This window comes from Zalophus californianus, chromosome 9, assembly GCF_009762305.2.
Source record: "Zalophus californianus isolate mZalCal1 chromosome 9, mZalCal1.pri.v2, whole genome shotgun sequence".
Classification (NCBI taxonomy): Eukaryota; Metazoa; Chordata; class Mammalia; order Carnivora; family Otariidae; genus Zalophus; species Zalophus californianus.
In genome coordinates this window covers 70,214,459-70,237,074 of record NC_045603.1, presented here as the reverse complement: position 1 = coordinate 70,237,074, position 22,616 = coordinate 70,214,459, and the positions used below count along the sequence as shown (strand labels likewise).

Sequence of the window (22,616 nt, the reverse complement as noted above, 5' to 3'; positions counted from 1 at the left end):
GACCACATTGGAGGCAAACTGAACCGGGCCCCACCAGACAGCAAGATAAATGGCTGCTGTCTAAGTTTAAAATCCCTTGGTGGGAGTAAATATTGTTCCAGGGGAAAAGGCTTGACAAATATTGCGTCATCCTTCCAGAGCTGTCTTGATTAAAGCAGAATCTTTGGATTAAGTTGGTGCTCAATTCAAAATGTATCTATCTTGCTGTCATGGGATTTTTTCCCCCTTCCTAGAGTCTGAAAACACATATTGTTGAGGATGGTCAAATAAGACTGCCGCCTCCCAAGGGGCTGCAGTCCACTCCTGATAATAGAAGGCGGCTGAACGCTGACACTTCACCGAGGAGAATGGAGACAGCAAAGGCTTAGTGGGAAAAGGCCAGTTGTCACCTAAGTGACAGGCAACAGCTGAGCTCACACATCTGGAGCCAGACCAGGGCAAACATTCAGCAACCCTTGCTGGTCTACACCTTGGGCCTGTCTGAAAGGACAGAGAGAAGTTCCCTTTCCTTCGAAAGCACATTAAAAAAATATCTGATGGTGAACCACATCAATTATATAACCCAGCTGCTGCAGGCACGGCCTTCTGAAGTACTGATTAAAATGAAGAGGTACACACAACTGTGAGGCATGCTCACATACAATTTCGTTGAGTATAAACTGTCCTTCATAAAATCCGTCCTAAAAATCACAGACACACGCCTGCTCTTTATAGCACAAATGCATCTGAACTCCTCTGGAGAGGCACGATCTTTCGATCTTTACATGCTCTTTCCCTTCAGGCAGGTTCCCAGGGTGTGCTCTTCACCTGGTTCATGGCCCAGATCTGCCTCCCATACTCTTTCTAAAATCAGCAACCAAATATGTTTGGGTTGTGATTCGGAATCTTCCTTAGGCAAGCCGCAACTCAGTGCGATGCCAGCCATCCTCCCCCACCCCTACCTCATTCTTCAGCCTGTAGAAGACAATCTGTGGACAATTTTCCCAAAGTCCCCGAAAAAATATGGCACTGCCGAGCGTCACTGGCGATGTCGTTTGTTTTTCTTGGAGGGCAATGAAAATTTAACAGCTTTCTGCTGCATCCTGAGTTCTGGTCTTGCTAATTATTAACATGCCCAGTTTCTCCAACTTTTTCTGCCTAAAGGGAAGAAGACGCTCCCATTCCCTTCCACATACGTGCTACATTCAGAAAACACCTTTGTCGGGGCGGGAGCGGGGCGGAGGAGCCGATGCACCCCTGCCAAAAAGGAATCGGCCCTTTCCGCAGAGCGTTAGGAGAGAATCAGCACCCTCCCTCCGGACGCCAGTAGGTGACAGGCGATCCTAAGCGGCGGACACATGCCAACGCACCCTCGCCTCCCTGCGCCCCTCATCGCCCCAACTCTGGGGCCACAGAACGGGTTTCCACGCAGGAGAGAATCAAGGCAAGAGTTGGTAGTGATGCAGCAAACAGGAGCCATGCGGGCAGCCTATCCGAAGCCCTCTTGGTGCTGCAGCCCAGTATCAGCTTTCAGTGTCTACAGAGCCCACAACAAACCGAATCTGCCCTTCTCTCTTGGTTTCTGCTCTGCCGGCCCAGTCTGGGTGTCACAGGCCCCCCGCAGTGACACCCTAGGTGCCCGGCCCTTCCCCTTTGGCGCTCGCCCCCCACTGCCGCGCCGCAGCCCCTCTGCAGAGCCGGCCGGAGCCGGACTGCCACTCACCCCGCGCGAAGGACAGAGAACTCGGCTGGACGGTCCTCCGCGCCGCGGTACGTCTGCGGAGCTGCAGTCCGCGGCGTCAGGGGTAGGCGAGGGCGGGCAGCAAGCGGAGCATCGAGAGCCCGGCAGGTCGCCGTGCCGGCCGCGGCGCCCCTCGGGGAAGTCAGCGCAGGCGGTGCGAGGCTGGCATGTTCCGGGGCGCGCTGTCGGGCGGCGGCGGCCGCGGGAGGCGGCGCTCACAGCGGGCTGCAGGCAGAGTGCGCTCCGACTCCCGAGCGCCGCGCCGCGGCACCGCCGCGCACCCCGCCCTCGGCCTCCGGGGCCCGGCGGGAGCGAAAACGCGGAGCGCGGACGCCGCCGCGGGATCCAGGCCGCTCGGCCCCGAAAGGCGAGGTCGCTGCCCGGCTCCGGGCGGGCGCGCGGGCGCGGGGCGCAAGGTGGCGAGGCAGGGCGTGCGGACGGGCGGCGAGCTGGGCAGGACTGGCTGGGCGAGCAACCGCGGGCGCTGAGCGAGGGGCGGGTTATCTGCTCGACGAAGTTCACCCAAGCGCGGCCCAGGTTCTCAAGTGCAGCTCCGTCGTCTCCTCTGCCCCGCCCCCGATTTTATGCTCCCTCCCCCTTTTTTAACCAACAATCCTGATGGTTTGAAAAGACAGGAAGGGTGAAGGGGGGAAAAAGACAAACCCAATTTCCTCTGATCAAACGGTTTGGGGATTGCTTATGTGGGTCTCTTTTCACTTCGTGTGTGTGTGTGTGTGTGTGTGTGTGTGTGTGTGTGTGTGTGCGCGCGCGCGCGCGCTCGGGGATAGGGTAGTTAATTAAACTCAGATTCCTTCGGGCGCGCCTCGCCTCGCTGGGGACCCACTGGGACTCGAGCCTATCTCGTGCAATCTTCCAGGCCGGGCTGTCTCCGTTTAGGAAGGAAGAAGCCGAAGATTCAGCGTCTAATTCCTTCCCTTCCCCTCCTCGACGGTCCTAGCATCTCCAAGAAAAGCTCCAAGTCTGGAGAGTGCGTGTGAGAACCTCAGCCCACCCCAGTGTCCAGAGCCTGGCCCAAGTTAGCATGGATTACTTAAAGTCGTTTTCAGAGTACTAATTTGATCACGATGATCGTTTTTCATTGGCCAACGACTCTCCAGGTTTTCTCTCTGCCCGATTCCCAGGGTTGGGCTCTCAGACACATTCTCCCAGGGTGAACTGGGACTCGGCCTGTTTGGAAGTTCTGCCCTGACGTTTGTGTTGCCTTAGAAGCTCTCGCCATTTCCAGTTCCAGATCAGCGGAGTTACACAGCGTGTGGGTACGATTTCCTCCGAGGTTGCAGAGGGCAGACCCGACGGCAGCTGCTAACACCAGCTTGACAGGTGTCTCTGCGAAGCTGGAGCTTCCTTGATCTGTCGACTGCTTTCACAACCCTCTAGGATACTGTATCATCCTCCAGAAAGATGAGGGAGGGTGTGTGTGTGTGTGTGTGTGTTGGAGGTGTGTTGTAAGAACCGTTTTTATTCCTTTAAAAAAAAAATCAAAAAGGCCAATCTCAGAATTTTTCAGAGCACCGAGTCGCTTCCATTTTCATTGGAAGTGAAGCAAAGTAATACTCAGCAAAAAATAGACTTGATGAAAAAGAGGATGTAAGGAAATAGCATCTAAAGGCAAAGCGAGGAGGAAACAACAAATCTAGGGAAATGTTTCACCTTGGCACTGTGCTCTGTAATTCCAAGTCTGACTCACATCTCCTGCACGACAGAAACTCTCCCTTCTAGATACACAGGCTGGGTTTCTGAGTCTCTGAGCACAGCTCACTCAGGAAACAAAGCTGTTGCTTTTGAAATAACTCCGCCTGCTTGTGGTGTTTGTAACTGATGGGAATCTGAGGGAAAACAACCGAGGCTGTCTTGCTCCTCAGCATTTTATTGGAGTTAGCCTTTTAAGTTGTGTCTGTTTAACTTACCAGGGTTACAAATGCTTCTATTAAGCTATAAACTTTTAGCTTCTATCTAACCTCCAGAAGGGCCCAAGAAGATAGACAACGTGATTGATTTCACCCATGGAGGTAGTAAAATTAGTAGGTTTAAGGGCAGAGAGTCTACTCTCTTTATTAGTATCTGTGGGTGTCTGTCTATTGTCTCAATCAAGACCTTCAAATGCAAGCAGTTCCTGACGAACTGAATGATGCCGTGGAACAGAACCCATCGAGGATGGTGTCACTTGTACAGCAGCGTCTTCATGAGAAAGTCCTCTTCAGTGGACCAGCAAGCATTTGGAGCAGGCAGAATTGGGGTGAAGAAGCTCATGGAGAGAATATTTATTAAGCCTGCCCTTGGACCTCCCTGATGATTGCGGAAAATGATACTTTCTTATTATAAGAGATGATTCTGTTATCAGAGCACTTATAACTCTGTGATGACTTCACAAACGTTTGTTTACTGAGCAAACTGGGCACAGTAGGGCGTCTAGAGTTGTTCCCTCCAGAGGCTTATTTCCTCTCTGGACCGTGCGCTGGGCAGCATCTTTTGGATCTGATGCAAATGTGAATGCTTGGTCTTCAACCAGGACTCTCATAACATTACTTTGGGTGGCACAGATGACGATTTACAGTCAGAGAAGTCAAATCTCAGCCCCACTCCTTACCAAATGTAACCCAGGATAATGCAGTTAATCCTGAGGTGATTCTTAGTTTCTTCATTTGCAAACGAGGAGCGTAATACCCACCTCAGAGAGATAGATTTAGGGAGGACTGAATGCTAGGTGTGCAGGAAAGACTCAATATGTGGAAAGTTTATATAATGCCACAGCCACCCTTCTCTACACCAGCCTCCAAGAAAATCATGCAAGTTAGAAAAGAACCATTATAAATTTAATCTAAAAAAGCCTGTTTCATTGTGGACTATTGGGTTGTTTCTGGGTCTTTTATATTACTGGTGTTACTTTGCCTTTACAAACCAATATGGTACCATCCTTAAATTTGCTCAGGGAATGTCTACTTCTTTTTTAAGCCCTTGGTAACAAATGTATTTTATTTTATTTTATTTATTTATTTGAGAGAGAGAATGAGAGAGAGAGAGAGAGAGAGCATGAGATGGGGGAGGGTCTGAGGGAGAAGCAGACTCACCGCCGAGCAGGGAGCCCGATGCGGGACTCGATCCCGGGACTCCAGGATCATGACCCGAGCTGAAGGCAGTCGCTTAACCAACTGAGCCACCCAGGCGCCCCAAATGTATTTTTTTTTAAATAATAGCTTTATGCACTGAATTGTGTCCCTCAGAGATTCATCTGTTGAAGTGGTTGCCTCCTAGTACCTCAGGATGTAATCTTGTTTGGAGGTAAGAGTCTTTGTAGCTCAGACCTTAAAAAAGCAAGAACTGAGGATAAAGAAGAGGTGGTATATATACACAATGGAATATTATGCAGCCATCAAAAGGAATGAGATCTTGCCATTTGCAATGACGTGGATGGAACTGGACGGTGTTATGCTGAGTGAAATAAGTCAATCAGAGAAAGACATGTATCATATGACCTCACTGATATGAGAAATTCTTAATCTCAGGAAACAAACTGAGGGTTGCTGGAGTGCCAGGGGGTGGGAGGGATGGGGTGGCTGGGTGATAGACATTGGGGAGGGTATGTGCTATGGTGAGCGCTGTGAATTGTGCAAGACTGTTGAATCACAGATCTGTACCTCTGAAACAAATAATGCAACATATGTTAAGAAAAAAGAAAAAGAAGATAGCAGGAGGGGAAGAATGAAGGGGAGTAAGTCAGAGGGGGAGACGAACCATGAGAGACGATGGACTCTGAAAAACAAACTGAGGGTTCTAGAGGGGAGGGGGGTGGGGGGATGGGTTAGCCTGGTGATGGGTATTAAAGAGGGCACGTTCTGCGTGGAGCACTGGCTGTTATGCACAAACAATGAATCATGGAACACTCCATCAAGAACTAATGATGTAATGTATGGTGATTAACATAACAATAAAAAATTTAAAAAAATAATAAATAGTGAAAAAAAAAAGCAAGAACTGACAGTTTTGGCAGGCTCTGATTCTCAGGTCTTTTTGCTTCCTAGGCTTTGCTTGGTCCCTATTCCCTGTATTTGCCCACAATGGGGGCTCCTTTCCCCAACCTGAAGACTCAGCTCCACTCAGTGTTTCCAGGGCAAATCAGTTTTGACCCTTTAATGAGGGTCGTAGGCTTAGCTGTAAGGCATGTTCCCCTACTAGAAATCCTACGTAGTTTCCCAGGGCTTTCTAGATTGAACACACCCGCCTTGGATTAGCCTAAAATGTCCCTCGTATTTGTACTCTATTTCTCTAGTTTATTTTCCTACCAGTCCCCCATCCTTGTTTGCCCTAACCATATTAAACTATTTGCAGTTCTTTGAAAGCATCAAGCTATTTTATGCCTCTGTGATTTGAACATACCTAGCATGTTACGCACTGATAATTGCCCTCTTTATTAGATAATTCCTGCTTATCCTTTACAATTCAACATAAGCATCACCTTTTTGATGGTCCGTTGAGATGCATATTGTTGTTTTGTCTGCCTAGCATCTATTTCTCCTTTGTAATGCCCCAGATTTTCTTTGGGGAACCACTTTCCCCCATTGTCAGTGCCCATGGTTTCCTTGGAGACTTATTCCTGGATGAGGTGACTCAGACCTGGAAAATTAGAGGTCTGGATCCTCCTGAGCAAAAGAATGGTCCAGGGATGGGCATGTGACCCAGGTCAGATCCTGGGATTTTGCAGGAACTTTTAGGAATTTCACAGCAACAAATTCAACAAATATCTATTTAGCATTTATATACCAGTGAGCTCTTTGCTGGAAATTCAACAGTAAACCAAACAAAGTGTCTATCCCTATGGATCTTCTTTGAGCCCCTGGATCAAACTCTGCCTGAAAACAAACTACCACAGAATGTTTCAGATGAAATTGATATTTGTTGTTGTCTTTTCAGCAACTTTGGTGTTTAAGTGACTTGCAAATTAAAGAATACTAACTGGTATCACCATTTAGATGCTACTTTTCTCTGTTCAACTTTCTACGCTTTTATCAGGTCATTTGTTTATTTGATTAGTTATACCTGACCTTATTCCAAAAAGATTTAAGGCCATTTTAATTAAACAGCAATAACATATAGCAAGTTAACTTGAAATTTTAGTTTGAAAGTAAGTATGAAATGAGAAACAGGAGACAAATCCATAAAATTAATTCCATCAAGAATGGGACACAATTTAGCTTTTAGGTTTCTAGCAGCCAATATAACAGGGGTCACATAATTCTTACACAATTGAAAACATCTCTAAGATAAAATAATCCTTTCAGGAGAAGCACAATTATTGTTTAAATCAAAGAGCAGAAAGAAGCACCCAGCCCAGGTCATCATGAAGAAGACTTCAGACAAATGATGCACAACATCCTCGACAACATCCTTGCAGAGCACACAACAATGTGTTTCTTGGGGCTTGAGCATCCCTCAATTCACTTTTCAGAAAGTTCATTTTTCAGAAAGGGAAATTTAATTCACTTTCCTTCGTGACAGGCATTTCACAGAGTGTATAAAAATTACAGCGAAGTTAGTAGTCCAGAGTGTTCTAGTAGTACACAACAGGGGCAAGCCACATAGTTGGAGGGGAAGAGGTAGGGTCAGGGAAGTCTTCCTGGAAGAAGAGGCATCTGAAATGTGAACTAACCTAAGGAAAGGGGTGTGTGTGTGTGCATGCGTGTACATGCATGTGCATGCACATGTGTCCATGTTCAAGCAATTTAGGTAGAGGGAACATCGTGTGTAAAAGTGAGGGTATGAGTGCAAGTATGGTGAATCTGAGAAACTGAAGGATGTCCAGTGTGGCTGCAGCTTGGGGTGCCAGGGGAGAGTGATGATGGAAGCTTGGCTGAGCCTGGAGAGATGGGCAGAGGCTGCGTCATGAATAAGCTTTGGTGGGGGAAGATGGTGGGTTCAGTTTTGGATGTCGAGGGAAAGTAACCTTCAAAAATGACTAAGAAGAAGCCAAAGATACAGGAAGGAGCTAGGGAGAAAGAATTCAAAAGAAGAGGGCATTTCAAGAACAGAGTGGTGCCTGTCCTCTTCTGCTAAATTCTGCTAAGTTTTAAACTGCGGAGAACAAACTGTGTTCTGTGGACCCCTCATGGTTCTATGAAACCCCTAAATCAGAGGTTTGCTGGAGGCCCTCAGATGTCCTGAAGGGTGGGCCTCAGGGACCTCAAGAAGATTCCACAGTTGACAGTATTTCTATGAAGTGCTAATCTGCATGTCCTTCAGACAGTCCTCCGTAAATAGGCGCCAGGCTTTTGGAAGTTTGGCCAGTAGCGATCTTGAAATGATTATTCCTTGGTAATACTCGACCTTTCTATGTTGCTCATTTAAAAAGGAATTATATGTTTTAACAGTTAGCTGAGCCAAACTGATCATCTCCTGTGAAAACTGACTCAGGACATGTGCAAGAATCGAAGACCACTTCAAAAGTGAGAGGAGGATGCGGGGTTAGGGTCCACTCCTTTATCACAGCAATCTTTGTAATCTTTGATTTGTTGTCTCTCTCTCTCTCTCTCTCTCTCTCTCTCTTTTTTGAGAGAGAGAGGAGAGGCAGAGGGAGAGGGAGAGAGAGAACCCCCAGCAGGCTCCACGCCCAGCACAGAGCCCCATGTGGAGCTTCATCCCACGACCCCCGAGATCATGATCTGAGCTGGAATTAAGAGTCAGATGCCCAACTGACTGAGCCACCAAGTCACCCCTGTTGTCTCTTCTACTAGTCTGCTCCTTAAGGGCAGAGTCCTGCCTAATCCAATGTTGTAACTCCAGTACCTCGCACAGTGACTGGAATAGAATAGGTGCAATATACATAAAATGACAAGTGACTACTGGGCCTCAAAAGAGGGGGTGAAGGTGGGGGCGGAGAGGACTGGCCAGTGCATCCCTAAGATGATGCAGCCAAGGCTAATGTGTCCACAGTCTGAAGGAACTCAGGGACAGATATTTGGGCTGTAGAGACAGCCGTAGTTGGGGAGGCAGTGGGCCAGGTGAAGTGGCAATTAGAGTTTAGGGGCAGGGTCTAACCTCCCAGGAAGAGGGAGCTAGAGTTCAAGTGTGGACCAGAGCCCCAGTGGCCAGATTAGAAAGTGAAATCCAAAGGTATCTACATACATGGTGGGGGCATAGCTGCTGCTTGGAGGAGCCCCACAGCAGATGCCCAGCTTTGCGGAACAAGATGAATTGGACCTTCAGCACCAAAATCGAGAGGCCGGGACTGCAGAACAGCTTGGTGTTTGTGTATTTTGGTTCTCTGATTCTGTCTTCCTTATTTATATTTCAAACCAGACATTATCAGTTTTATATACTTGTGAGTTTAGAGAAAGAAGAAAAATAAATGTCCTTTTTGCTCACAGCTTTTAACCCTGTTTTACTTCAAATCTCCTTTGTGCGATGTAGAGACACTCACAACTAATTTATTCACGTTGACGGCTTATAAAAACTAGAGTGACACGACGGCTTCTAATGACCTTTCTGGAAATATCTTTGAGTTAAATGGTGACTTATTTTCTCTTTTTTCATCTAAAAGGAACTTTGGAGCTTTTAGTTGAATCACTGAAGGAGGATTAAAATCAATCCTCTGCTTCTCAAGCTCTAGATCTTAGGCTTCACCACGTATTCTCTTCTTTTTATAAAAAGTAGCAATTCCTGCTTCAGACCGTTGTCTATTCTTTTGGCAGTAGGCTTGAAGATTTTCTATAGATAGCACATGGTGTTCCATAAATATCTTCAAGAATGACCTGCAATGTCTGAATTAGCTTTTTCCCTCCCTCATGCTTTGTCTGGGGCAGGAGTTTCCGGATGTCAGAGTTTAAATAATTCTTCAACTCCTACTCATGCCCCGCCAACCCAACCCCCAACTCCCACCCTGGGTCCAGAATTTGGGGGGCATTAAAATAAAGCAAAATTCAAGCAAGCCTAAGGGGGAAAATAATGACATGCTCAATTGTGTGGTTATGGACTATAAATATACAAAAGGAACAACCTTCAAATAGAGATTGCTAAACTTATAGTCCATCTTCTTCTGGGGTTTAAGATGGGAAGGGAGAAATTGGGGAATGGTGCCTATAGAAAAGAAAGAAAACTATTGCCTTGTGCTCATCCATTCTGAAAATCCAGATACATGGATCCGGAGTCACATGGTAGGACAGCGGGAGCAACTTGGAGACACATTCCTGATCCCCTTGGGAATTGGCTCCCAGGCTAGCACCCTGCACCAGGATGTGGTTTTGTGGTGAGTGAGAGCCACTCATGGTCCAGAGATTAGTCTTTTATGTTAGCATGCTTACCTTGCAACTAGAGCACACTCCCCTCTACATTACTGTCTTAAAGCATTAGCAGAATAATGTGTCACTCATGATGTGATTGAGTGAAATGTATAAAGGAAATTAGTTTACTAACTCCATTAGGTTAAAAGGCAAATGGGAGACTAAACCAATAATCAAACAATAATATTTTAATTTTCAGGGTTAGTTAACTGACAGGGAATTTCTCTTTTATTTTAGCTTTCTACATTGGGTAATAATGAAGTTTAAGGAGCCTTATAGAGAAACAGAGGAAATTAGGGTGCCAAGCAAATCAACGCATTTAATCCTTTTTATAGAGTTTCAGAGTTACAACCCACTCTTGCTAAAAAGTACTATTTCAGCCACCAAAGCAGAATAATTCAATATGAGGAAAAGAAAAAAAGAAATGCCCCACAGAGAAAGGAGCTGAAAATGAAATCAAAGAATCAGGAGTACATTTTCTCCAAGTGAACAACTCAAGACGGTGAGATCCCAGCCCTGCTTCCGCGTGGCACTTGAACTTCTGTATTTGTAAGTTGCATGAAATCTTGTCTAATCTGAAATTGGAGTTTGCCTGGAAGCGGCTGTACTCTCGTTACATTGGCTAGAATAGGCAGGCAGTCCAGTCAGTGGAACCTGCGAGAGACCTGAATACAGTAGGACGTTTATGGTTTTCTTCATCCATGCGCTGCAAGAATCAGGAAAGTTGTGTGGGTGTCAAGTTTAAGGAGGAGAATGGAGGGGTGACTCTGAAAACACAGCCAAAGGAAAAGAAGTTCTGGTCACAGTCATGGCAGGAGTACAGTGATACTGTTCTCTCCCTGCAATGTTGGGGGATGAGCCTGTCAGGGAAGCGCTCTACATGGGAGCCAAGTCGTTGGAGACAGAGCTGAGTCACCTGACTTTTCCTAGTCCAAGTGCCCATCAGCAGACTTGGTGACTGGCATTTGGCAAGCTGTTGCTATCGTTACTATTATTGACATTATTTTTTATTAAGGTCTTGAGGGTTCATACTGGAGGACTGTATTTTCTTTTCTTTTCCCTGTTTAAATTTGATGCTGAAATTGATTTAAAATGTCCAACAGAAAACCACAGGTGACTCAGTGATTTATGAGCATCAAAAGTTGGGGAAGGTAGCCGTATTATTGTCCGTGGTTCATCCTCTCCCGTGTCTGCTGTGAGTGAGGCTTGCTAACATATCAGCTGTGTGGTGTCAAAGTTTTTATCATCTCTCCCCCTTATCTGGCACTTTGCACATCTGCTTGTATAATATTTGGCATGTTTTGTGTGTTTCAAAGTTCTGATTAGATTGTTGGCCCTTTGAGGGCACGGTCATTTCCAATATGGCTTTATATCCCCTCTCATGGCCTACGTACATGGGACTGTACCTACATTCTCTAAATGCAAAACCAATATTGGTCGATTACTCATATTTATTAAGAATGTAGTTCCACATTCTCAATATACTCTAGAGATGCAAAATCATAGTTTTTAGGTGTAGGAGAGGCCATTAGTCCAAATGTCTCATTTTGTAGAGCAAGAAACTGAGGAGAAAGAAAAAAAAAATGTGCTCACCGTCACATGGCACTGTGGGGATTAAAATTCAGCTGTCAGACTTCTATTTTTTTCTTTTGTTCCCAGTTGGAGAAACTAGTGTCATTCAGTAAAGTGAAGAGATGAGGGGCTGGCCAGTAAAATGAATTAGAGGCACAAATCATGGGCTTGTAAGTACTGTTCTCAGTTTTGTGTATCACAACTATTGTGTAAGTATAGTCTAAGACATTCTGCTCAATACCAAAGGCTAATACAGATGCATCCCTGCCTTTATGTGAGGTGAAGGGAATGTTCCACTAAGAGTAGCTCTCAGGCATGAGCCTACATAGAAGAGAACAAGGCAGCAAAGAGTGTATCTACTTGCTTTCCTACCCAAGGCCCATGGTGCATGGTTTTCTAAGTTTCTTTTTAAGTACCTAACTCTGGGCCCACTAGCCATTGGGGGAATGTTCTATTCCTTGACGACGATCCAAAGGTGAACACACAGGATGGCTTTTTTCTGTTTGCATCCCCAAATGCTGGCTTCCCTTTCTCCCGAGTCTCTCCCCTTTCTTCCTTCTGAGAACATTTATTGATCGCCTACTATATGCTGAGAACAATGCTAGGCAGTCAATGGGGAGACAACTATGGACAAGATGGTTGTCCTGCTTGGGAGCTCACAGTTTTATTAGGGAGACAAATGTCCTAAATATTCACCCAACAGTGAGGGAAATGCTGAAAGAGGCCTCTGGAAAATGTTAGTGGGAGCAGGAGAGCAAAGGAAGGAGCAGCTAAGGACACCTGTGTGGTCAGGCGAGTGTTGCCAAGGAACACTGGCAATGAGTCTTCCCCCAAAAGTTCCCTGGGAAGGGCGCTTTCATGGAAGAGCGATGTCCCTCAGAGGGGCTAGTGTGTGCAGATGCAAGGAAACACGTGAGGAAATGGCATGTGTAGGGGCCCAGAAGTAGTTTGGCATAGTAGAAAATGGGCAGTCGTGTGGAGGACAGCTGACAGTCCAGGCTGGAAGGTAAGAACCTGAAGGACACTGGGTGTTGCGAGAAGGAGTTTATATTTTAGCTTATGGGAATGGGGAGGAAGGAACCAGCAGAGCAGAAATTGAAGAAACGAATGTCCTTTTCCTCAAAGTAACCCAAGTTGCTGAATATAAATAGCACTGCAGAAGAAAAAAAATACATATCCGGGCTCATTTCATTTTCCTATAAAGATGAAAATTAGTTCTTGGAGATAGCTTTCGCTTTTGCAATTATTAGGCTCTTCCAAGTGGTAGGCAATAGTACTTTTATAAAGCAAGTCATAGGGGTACCAGGGTGGCTCAGTCATTAATTATCTGCCTTCAGCTCAGGTCACGATCCCAGGGTCCTGGAATCAAACCCTGTATCAGGCTCCCTGCTTGGTGGGAAGCCTGTTTCTCCCACTCCCACTCCCCCTACTTGTGTTCCGTCTCTCTCTGTCAAAAAAAAAAAAAAAAAAAAAAAAAAAGTAAGTCATAGTTTTGGCTGATTTACAATGTATTTTCAATGTTAATGAAAGCGTAAGGGACTGGGAATTATGGGGCTGTGGGTTCTGGGGTCCAGGTCCACCATTAACTGGGACCAGTATAAATCTTATCGGGCCTGTCCTTCCCATTCATCAGGTCAGGGGGTGGGGTAGCAGCTTTCCAGAGATCTTTCAGCACTAGGGTTGGAGTGTGAGACTTTGTGTATAGGTGTGGGGTGTATATGTATTTGCATACTTATCTAACCTAATTCCAATAAGAATTGCTAACTTCGAATTTGCCAAATAAGGATAGTGTAAAAATAAACAAACAAAGCAAAACAATCTAGCAATTCCCACCAAAAACAGGGAAGGGAATAATAGCAGAATAAAGAAGAGTCTTCTAAGTTGCCATTGTGCCACCTTACTGAAATTCTATTAACTTTTTGGATGGATAATACATGCATAGTTTTTAAAATTCAAAAGGTAAAACATGTACACAATAACAACAGCTCTCTCTCACCCTTTCCCCTAGCCACCCAGGCTTCCCTCCAGGTGCTCTACTTTCTAGCTGCCAAGATAAAGTAGGAAAGATGACAATTTGCAAAGCCCTCAAGGATCAAGGTTTATCACAAAAGAAAGGCTTTTTTTTTTTTTTTTTTTTTTGAGGGAGGAGAATCTTAAGCTCTTAAAGAGATTTTTCAAAAGGATACCTACACAGGGGCACCTGGGTGGCTCAGTTGGTTAAGCGTCTGCCTTTGGCTCAGGTCGTGATCTCAGGGTCCTGGGATCGAGCCCTGCATCGGGCTCCCTGCTCGGCGGGAAGCCTGCTTCTCCCTCTGCTTGGGTTCCTTCTCTCACTTTGTCTTTCTGTCAAATAAAAAAATAAGATCTTAAAAAAAAAAAGGGTATCTACACTAAAGGCTCTTGAGTAAAATAATGGACAGTAAACTCAGTAACAATCTATGGACAATGTAAAGGAGTTCCTCATTTCTGAGCTAAGCATATGTTTAAGAATGTAAGGAAATACTTAGCTGAATTTCTAAAATTCTATTCCATTAAAAAAAACGAAACAAAACAAGAAGACTCTGGCCTGGAGTGTTTTGAGGGAAGCGGTCACCCCAAACCGCATTTATTCCTGCCCTCAGGGAATCTTGGTCTAACTCCTGAATCATGTTTAATTTTAAGTAGGACTACAACTTGATTTGGTTCCAAGATAATTCAGCCCCCCAATGAAACCCTGTGTAACTGAATGGGGGAAGTCTTTCGGATACAATTGTTTACTGTTACTCGTTTATATGTGACATGCCTCTGACAACAGCCGAGTTTGGTTTGACATGATTACTAGTTAGCTGTTCTTCTAGATGGTAATTGGTCAACAGATTCAACTGCTTTTAGAGGCCAGGCCTGGAATGCAGACATGGTGCCCTCCGATCAGCGTAACAAAGATCCTTATGTTCTGGTGGCCAAAGTAGGATTGGATTTGGAGCTGGTACCAAGGAGTCCAGGTACAAGTTAAAATCAGAGGAGATTTTGATTGACTCCGGTATGTGTCCCTGAGAGTGATGCTACGGTCGTCAGAAAGCGAATCCCGCCAGCTCTGATTCTCAGGCTAGTAGGAAAATAAGCACCATAAAGGAGTATTAAAAGCCTTGGATCAATGTACATCACGCAATCTGGCCATAAATCATTGGCTGTAGAATGAAGGACTGACATCAGATCAATAATTGCCAGAAAAATTAAATTTTTCATTAAGTGCAACAGAAAGCAACGGTTGAGCAGTTAAACCTAAACCCAGCCTGCTTTCCAGGGGGGATAATAGACCGTGAGACCCAGGTTTGTTGAGGACAAAGCTGTTGGCATGGAATTCTGAGGAAATGAAAGAAGAAAAACCGACTGTATCTCATGTTTGCTTTTAACGGTTGAACGGAGTGACAGATTTTTATAAAAATCGGGACCTGTTAATTACAGTATGGGTTAAAGAGCCCCCGGGAGAGATCTTTCTTAGGGCCCTTCTTCCTGGGCTGAAGACGTGTCTTAGGGAGTGTTCTGGATCTGCAAAACAAGAGCTCTTGTTCCAAAGCCTCACCAGCAGAGCCGGGCATTGACAGGGATCTGTAATTCACAGTTCCTCCCACTGCAGTCCTGCGGGGAGCAACAAAGCCCCAGCCACCAGGAACAGCCTAAGGGACAGGCCTCCCACTGAGGGCTTGGTGGGGGGAAGGGGCCTCCTGGCCTTCCTCTCCTCCTCCCCCACTACATGCAAACCCCTTGTAGCTTTCTCAGAACTACACTAAAATTACTTTCTTGCTAATCGGCTCTGTCTTCTCTTGGCTCTCTAGCAGTTGCTTCCCACACCCAAGGCAGGAAAAAGAGGGTGGGATTCTCCACCGGAAAGCTCTGTTTCCACGTTTAATTGATCTCTAGTTCACAGTGGCATTGCCTCTTGAACCCACCCTGGCCTCAGCGCGCCTTTCAACCAAATAGTTAATAACCTGTAAACAAATAAACAGCTGTTCATAGGGGTCCATCTATTAAAAAAGCCCTGAGGTGAATCTTTTGTAAAGCAAAGCATCTCTTTCTGTGTGAGGCAGAAATGCCTCCTCTAATTTATCTGTTTTATAGGTTAGTGTGCTACAGGGCTCTTGAAGCAAAAAGGTATCATTTGTAGTTGCAGCCAGAAGAATGCTGATGAGATTTCCAGTTAAATTCAGATAAAATGTGCTAGGATGGTTGTTAAATTAACATGCCTAATTCCAACAACCCATGCTTTAGCTCTGTTCCACATTAAAGATCAGGGTTTTAATTGTTTTAAGTGGTAAGGAACCAGATGCTCCTCCTCTCCATCAGAGAAACTCACATTCCTACTGCCCCTTGTGTTGCCTCCAAGAAAGACAGGTAAGATCCTTTGTGGGGAAAGCAATGAACTTGGAGAAGGGCTTTCGAGACAAGGGGTCCTATTGCAGCCAAACTGGGAGGCAGTACAAATGCCAGTGTAGTCTATATTTGTCCACCCCTGGTCTCTAAACTTCCAAGAATGCAACGTATGGTTGGAATGCTTTATCTTTGTTAAGAGAAGTATTATTCCACAAGGAAAAATATTATATGAATAAACAAAGATGAATAGACCATTCTAAAAGGAGTAGTGTTTTGATAACTTCCATTCTTATGCTTCTTTTGTACTGAAAGAACATATTCATTATAAAAACTTTGAAAGATATAGAAAAGTACAAAGAAAATGTATTTTCTGTGGGTGCCTGTGTGGCTCAGTTGGTTAAGCATCTGCCTTTGGCTCAGGTCATGATGCCAGGCTCTCTGCTCAGTGGGAGTCTGCTTCTCCCTCTCCCTCTGCGCCTCCCCCTGCTTATGCTCCTGCTCTCTCTCTCTGTCAAATAAATAAAATCTAAAAAAAAAAAAAGAAAAGAAAAAAGAAAAATGTATTTTCTGGCCCTTTTTTCCTGGGCATACATATATTACAAAACTTATCACACTGGACAAGTGAAACTTGCTTTTCAGTTAATATATAATGAACATTTCTTCATACTATTTAATCTTTTACAACCATTTTTATGGCTGTATGATACATTTATTGGACTTTAACATTAAACATTTTTTAATGTTCTTTAGTAGTGAAGAGCATTCTTTAGCTAATTCTTTATTCTCATACATTATTTTCTTAGTATAAAATTTATAAAAGGATTTCTGTTTTCTAAAACTGTATTAGTCCAAAGTGAAGGGAAGAAGACTAACTGAGCCCTGACTGTTTGCTAGGCATGAATACCGGGCGCAGCATTATGTTGTATTTAAAAAGCATGGGATCTGCAGTCAGATTGCCTTCATTTAAACCTCAGTTCTAATTTATGTTCTCTGTTTCCTCATCTATAAAATGGAGATAATAATGGTACCTACCTTCTGGGGTTGCCGGGTGACATAAATGAGTTAATATAGCAACAGATCTGACCATTCTTGTATTTTCCTCCTTTGGTTCCATCAGTGGCTCAGGTAAGTGGATATTATTATGGCCATATTGCTGGGAGGAAGCAGATGCCCAGAAACGAGAAGTAACTTGCCCAAAGTGGCCAAAGCCCAGATTCTGTGCTCCTAGCTCCAAAATGCATTCTTTCCCCTTTTATACTGTAGTTATTAATTTAATCCATGTGGAGACCCAAATGAACATCTAGCTCTAAGAGTACAATGTTTTAGTCTCATTTCAGATCTTTGCTGAAATATTGCTTCCCTGGAGAGGAGCATCTGCTTATTATATCGCTCTGTGTTTCCTTCCTGGCACTTGTGACTACTTTCGTTACCTTTTAAACTTAATTCCTATTTATTGTCTGTCTCCCTAGAATTCATGTTCTCTGAATCTTTTCAAGGATTTATTACCAAGTCTGGCACCTAAAATACTTCCATTGAATAAATAAATCTTACCATTCAGTTATGTACATAGCCTAAATTACCAGATTATTGTCGAATTATCTCCTATTGCTTATGCAATAAAGATTATCTATACGTATCAGCTCACCTAGATAATGGCCAACTTTTCCTTTCACTTTTTACTAAAAGCACGCTTGATTTTTCGATTAAAAAAGTAACCACACAATAAATACATTGGTACTCTTTAAGCTGCATAGGTATATACAACTCATTATTGCTAGTGGTTAAATAGAGTCTTCTGCTCTCTTAGGTAATACTTTTGAGAAATCTCCAAACAGGTCAAGGCTCAAATATGAATATATTCCTAAAAAAACTAATTTCTTAAAGCCCAGAGTTTTACTTGCCCAGTACAGGCTGTGTAGATAGGCATAGCCTCCTTGACAGAGTTATCCGTCTAAACGACTGGATAATTCCATAGAAAAGAATAAGAAAAACCACGCTTTAGTCCCTTTGTTCTGCCTAATTTGCTGTTGCCTTTTTTCCCTCTATCTCTTTAAGAATTCCCATTTATCGTTCAAGTCTCCATGTGAATATCTGTTCTGTTTAAAGTCGTATTTCCCTTTGGCCAGGGAAGGATTTGGCTCTCCATTCATTGTGCTTCCATGATACCTATATGTAAGTAGGATTATGGCTCTGAGGATGTTATATCACAGTTATTTTTTTAACCTATGTTCTCATTTGGACGGAGAGTCTTCAGGGCAGCAAGCAGAGCCTTGAATTCCCATTGCCTAGATCATTACATGGCATATGTAGGTTCTGCTGAATGAATGCATGAACTATTTGTGTGAGTATATTTACTTAAATTCTGTTAGGTGAGCAACAAGGAGCCAAGGGAGATTTTTAGTTATTTTTATTTTTTTTCTCCAGCTTCATTGAGATATAATTGACATATAACATGGTGTAAAGTTAAGGTGTACAACCTGTTGATTTGATACATTTGTACATTGCAAAATGATTACTACCATCTAAGGATGATTTTTAATTAAGGGAGTTGCATGATACAGTTTATGGTTTCGGATTACTTGTTTGCACTTTACTCTAGTCCCACATTCAGGCTCTTAGATATGTGCTTAATTGCTAAAATTTACTCTTTCTATCTCATACATTTCATTTGTAAATGAAATTTTGTTTCATCTCTTGGTCCTTATGCAACCTGGCTCCTTCTCTCTGAAGATTGTAATTTATTTACTCTTTATCTTTATCCCCCCATTTTCCTTATATGTTGGGTGATGCTTTATCTTGATATTTGGTACTTTCATGATCAGAAAATGTCATTTTTTTCCAACTTTTGTCTATGGAGGGTGGGTGGAAAATATGTCACACACTGCTCAGTAGGGTTAGGAGTATGAGGCAGAATTGCAAGTCTCAAGGGCATTCCAGTTAGGAATATTACACGTTGTTTCTATCACTGTTTTTCCTCCACCCACTGAAAGCCCCTAAAGACTGATTATGTCTTTATCACTCATTGTCACATCCCCAGCATCTAGTACAGTGCCTGGGACATAGTAGATACCATTTAAAAAAAAAAGTATTAGATAAATCGGCGAAAGAGAGACTGATGGAAGGACTAACATTTCTCAGATAAAGAGCCCATTTGGATTTTGGTCACACAGCTATTCCCAGAGAGGGAAGATGACAGAAGCTAAAATCTTGTAGGTATTGAACAGCTGATACTCTCTTTGGAGATAAAGTGATTCTAGGTCTTTGGAAAACTCTTGAGCAAGAAGTCAAGTAAGCCCATTAGTTTCATCTTCCTTTGCTCGGATTTCACAAACTCTAAAGCATGTTTTTCTTTTCTTTTCTTTTCTTTTTTTAATATTTTATTTATTTATTTGACAGAGAGAGACACAGCGAGAGCAGGAACACAAGCAGGGGGAGTGGGAGAGGGAGAAGCAGGCTTCCCGCTGAGCAGGGAGCCCGATGTGGGGCTCGATCCCAGGACACTGGGATCATGACCCGAGCCGAAGGCAGATGCCCAACGACTGAGCCACCCAGGCACCCCTAAAGCATGTTTTTCATTACCAACTTGACTAGTAATGTCACCTGTAGACTTTTGCTTTGGAACTGAAAGTCAGCAACATCATTCCTTTATTTTAAATGGGCTCATGCTTGCCCAGTCTTCACTGAGTCTGCTTTCTTCCTCTCCCATTCCCTTAAATAAAACTTCAACTTCCTGTTACAACTGAAGCTTCTAAGAGGGGAAGAAGAGAAGTCCAGAGGGAAGGTTCTGTTGCTCCTGCAGTCCTTCTCATGGGGGATGAGTGTCTGCTGGGACAGACAGAAAAGGTGACACCGCAGCGTCCCTGGGTCTTGGGCAGTACTGCAGGTCACGTGGATGCGGCCCACCTGCCCAAAGCTAAGCTCTTCGTACTGTGTGCTGGTTGCGGGCTTCTTGTTCAATTGCTCTAATTTTAGACGCTAGCGTTCTGGGACAGAACTATGTTTACTAGACATTAAGCATACATTTTTAGATAGTGTGTTGGTTCTCAGAGACATTCTAAGGCCACTCATAACTTAAAAAAAAGTCCTGCCCGCAAGGCCCTATGCTTTTATGCAACTGAGAGGCCGTTGTGTTTCAGCCTGAAGTGCTCTCTTAGGTAATGTTAATCCGAGGTGACGGCCTTGTTGCATGTTGTGCTGTCCTTCACCTTTGCATAGGCACTTCATTTTCTCAACATCACGTTTATATTTAGGAGACTCTGTTGCTGTCGTGATATGTAACAGACACACAGGAACTTACAGTACCCAGGGTGCTGGATTCTGGGTCTGGGAGATGTGAAACATTTTTACTGAGAGCCTGGTGTCCAACCGTCGCTGCTTTAGGCTGATGCGACCGCAGCCAAAGCAGCAGACTGAGGTGAAGCCGGTGCTGCTGCTGACACAGGCTCCCTGACATCCTGAGGGAGAAGTTCTCCCACCTTCGGTCTCCAGGGCGCAACTCTGTAGTACTCAGATGTTTGCTTCACAAGCTGCCCCGTACTCCCACACTCCTCCTCACCGGCCCCTACTCTCAGACCAAGTTTACAACAAAATTATCAGAGTTTAACAGGCCTGACCCTGTGTCAACTGTAATTCAGTGGGATCATTTTCTTGGGGATTTTTGAGAAGAGATGAGAAGTGCTTCCTTATGGGTCACCCAAGTTACCCATTTAGTTTTTCTACTGTATTGGGGTTTCATGCGGTTTACACCTCTGGACGCCCTGTCTGTCACAGATATATTTTTCTAATGGCTGAAATGCCAGTTTCTCTTTCCTGTCACTCTACCTCCATTTCCTGGTTAGTCACCAGCTGGTGACTATCTCGTGTCTGCCCAGCACATCACCACTCAGTCACCCCTTCGGGATGGCAGCCTCCCTGGACCTCTAGAGCAATGTGACCCTGCCCTTCCTGACCACCACCCATTAGGTCAAGGGTGTGCAGGGGGCCAATTTGAACCCTTTCTATGGGATTCCGAGGAAGAATCTCTGAGAAACTGGAAATTTAATATTTGAACTTGGGAGCTATGGGTGTCCATTTTATATTCATTAAGTGGACAAAGTAACACCGTGTTAAGACAGATGAAGCAGAAGAGGAGAGGTGGGCAAAGTCGTGACCCCGATTCCATTCCCATTCAGTCTTCCTTATGCTTGGCCACATTCTTATCCTTGGGTTGTGTGACTCACCTCTGTGTCTTAATGATAAATCTCTCACTCTTCTTCTTCTTCTTCTTCCTCCTCCTCCTTCTTTTTCTTCTTCTTCTGGCCAGAGCAAGTGTGAGCCTTTCTTCTATTGCTTCTAATCAAAAGAATCTCAACTATTCCACATTTCCTGAGCCAGTATTCAGCTGACATTGCCACTACTCCAAGGAGCAGCTAAAGATAGAGGAAGGGAGAAACACATCAACAAATAGTTCATCATGAAGGTGGGCAATGGGGGATTGTCTTCTCTTTTTCTTTTTTTAAAGATTTATTTATTTATTTGAGAGAGCGAGAAAGAGAGAGAGAGTATGGGGGTGAGGGTCAGAGGGAGAAGCAGGCTCCTCGCCGAGCAGGGAGCCCGATGCGGGACTCGATCCCGGAACTCCGGGATCATGACCTGAGCCAAAGGCAGTCGCTTAACCAACTGAGCCACCCAGGCGCCCATTCTCTTTCTCATTCATAGTCACAGACTCTCTCCTTGAGGGGAATTCTGTGTCATGTGTGAGAGGTTGGAGATCAGAGCCCATGACAACAAATAGCAAAGAGCATGATGTAACTATAATCAGGAGAGGAATAAGCTTTTGAAAGAGTCCAAGTTTGAAATTTCATATATGTGGAATGTGTGCCCAACAGAAAGATCCTGGTTCTCCTGGGCAGATCAAATGTTAAATCTTGGATCCCTGCATAGGACACATACCGTTGGTAGGAGCCAGGGGTGGTTTGTTTTTGAAGGACTGGTTAGGATGTTTCAAAATTTGCATATTGTCATTTTATTTGCATAGTGGGGGAACTAAGAGGTGCTTGAAAGTCTTTTGATAATCAGCACTCTCTTTTCCCCACTTTTGACAGAGATAATTCACATCCCAATTATGATGTGAATTCAAATACGACTGTTAGTCAAACATAAATGGTCTTGTATTTTCATTACCAGAAAATAACTTTCTACTCGATAGAGCCAAGTTATAGGAAAGTCAGCATTGTCTGTTTTTCATAAAGCATATTCTTTCTCTGCTTTGTACCAAAATTCTGTCTCAGTTGAAGAGAAAGTGGAAAAATCTTCATTGTGGTTGATGTATAGCTTTTTATGAGAAGGAATATATTATGATTCTAACTCTATCCTTTGACCTTCTGTTCTGATTGAAGGCTATATGAGTAGAATATTTAAAAATCAGAGAGATTATTTAGAATATGGATATAAAGAATAAATGTTAGATAATTTTTTATTTTAACATTAAAGTCTTTTTTTAGAAAATAACAAGGAAATTAAATAAAAATCTTAGGATAGTTTTTACTTTCACTTAGGAAGATCAAGGCACAGAAATGTAATTCACAGATTACCCCAGGCAGAGGTGCAAATTTCCTCCCCTACTAACTCTATTAAAAATGTTACCTCCTACAAATGTCTCCTGGTAAAACCTATTTTCACATCTTGAATTTAAATATTATGTA

At 44.0% G+C, this 22,616-nt stretch overlaps 1 protein-coding gene across 1 annotated transcript in view; it reads right to left on the bottom strand.

The window, feature by feature from the left end:
- The window catches only part of PRICKLE1 (prickle planar cell polarity protein 1), a 110,407-nt gene extending 108,472 nt beyond the window's left edge, over positions 1–1,935 (bottom strand). Inside the window, exon 1 of the mRNA XM_027595019.2 lies at positions 1,703–1,935. The gene's annotated coding sequence lies outside the window, so the exon portion shown is untranslated. The remainder of the gene's footprint in view (positions 1–1,702) is intronic.
- Positions 1,936–22,616: the final 20,681 nt, after the last annotated feature.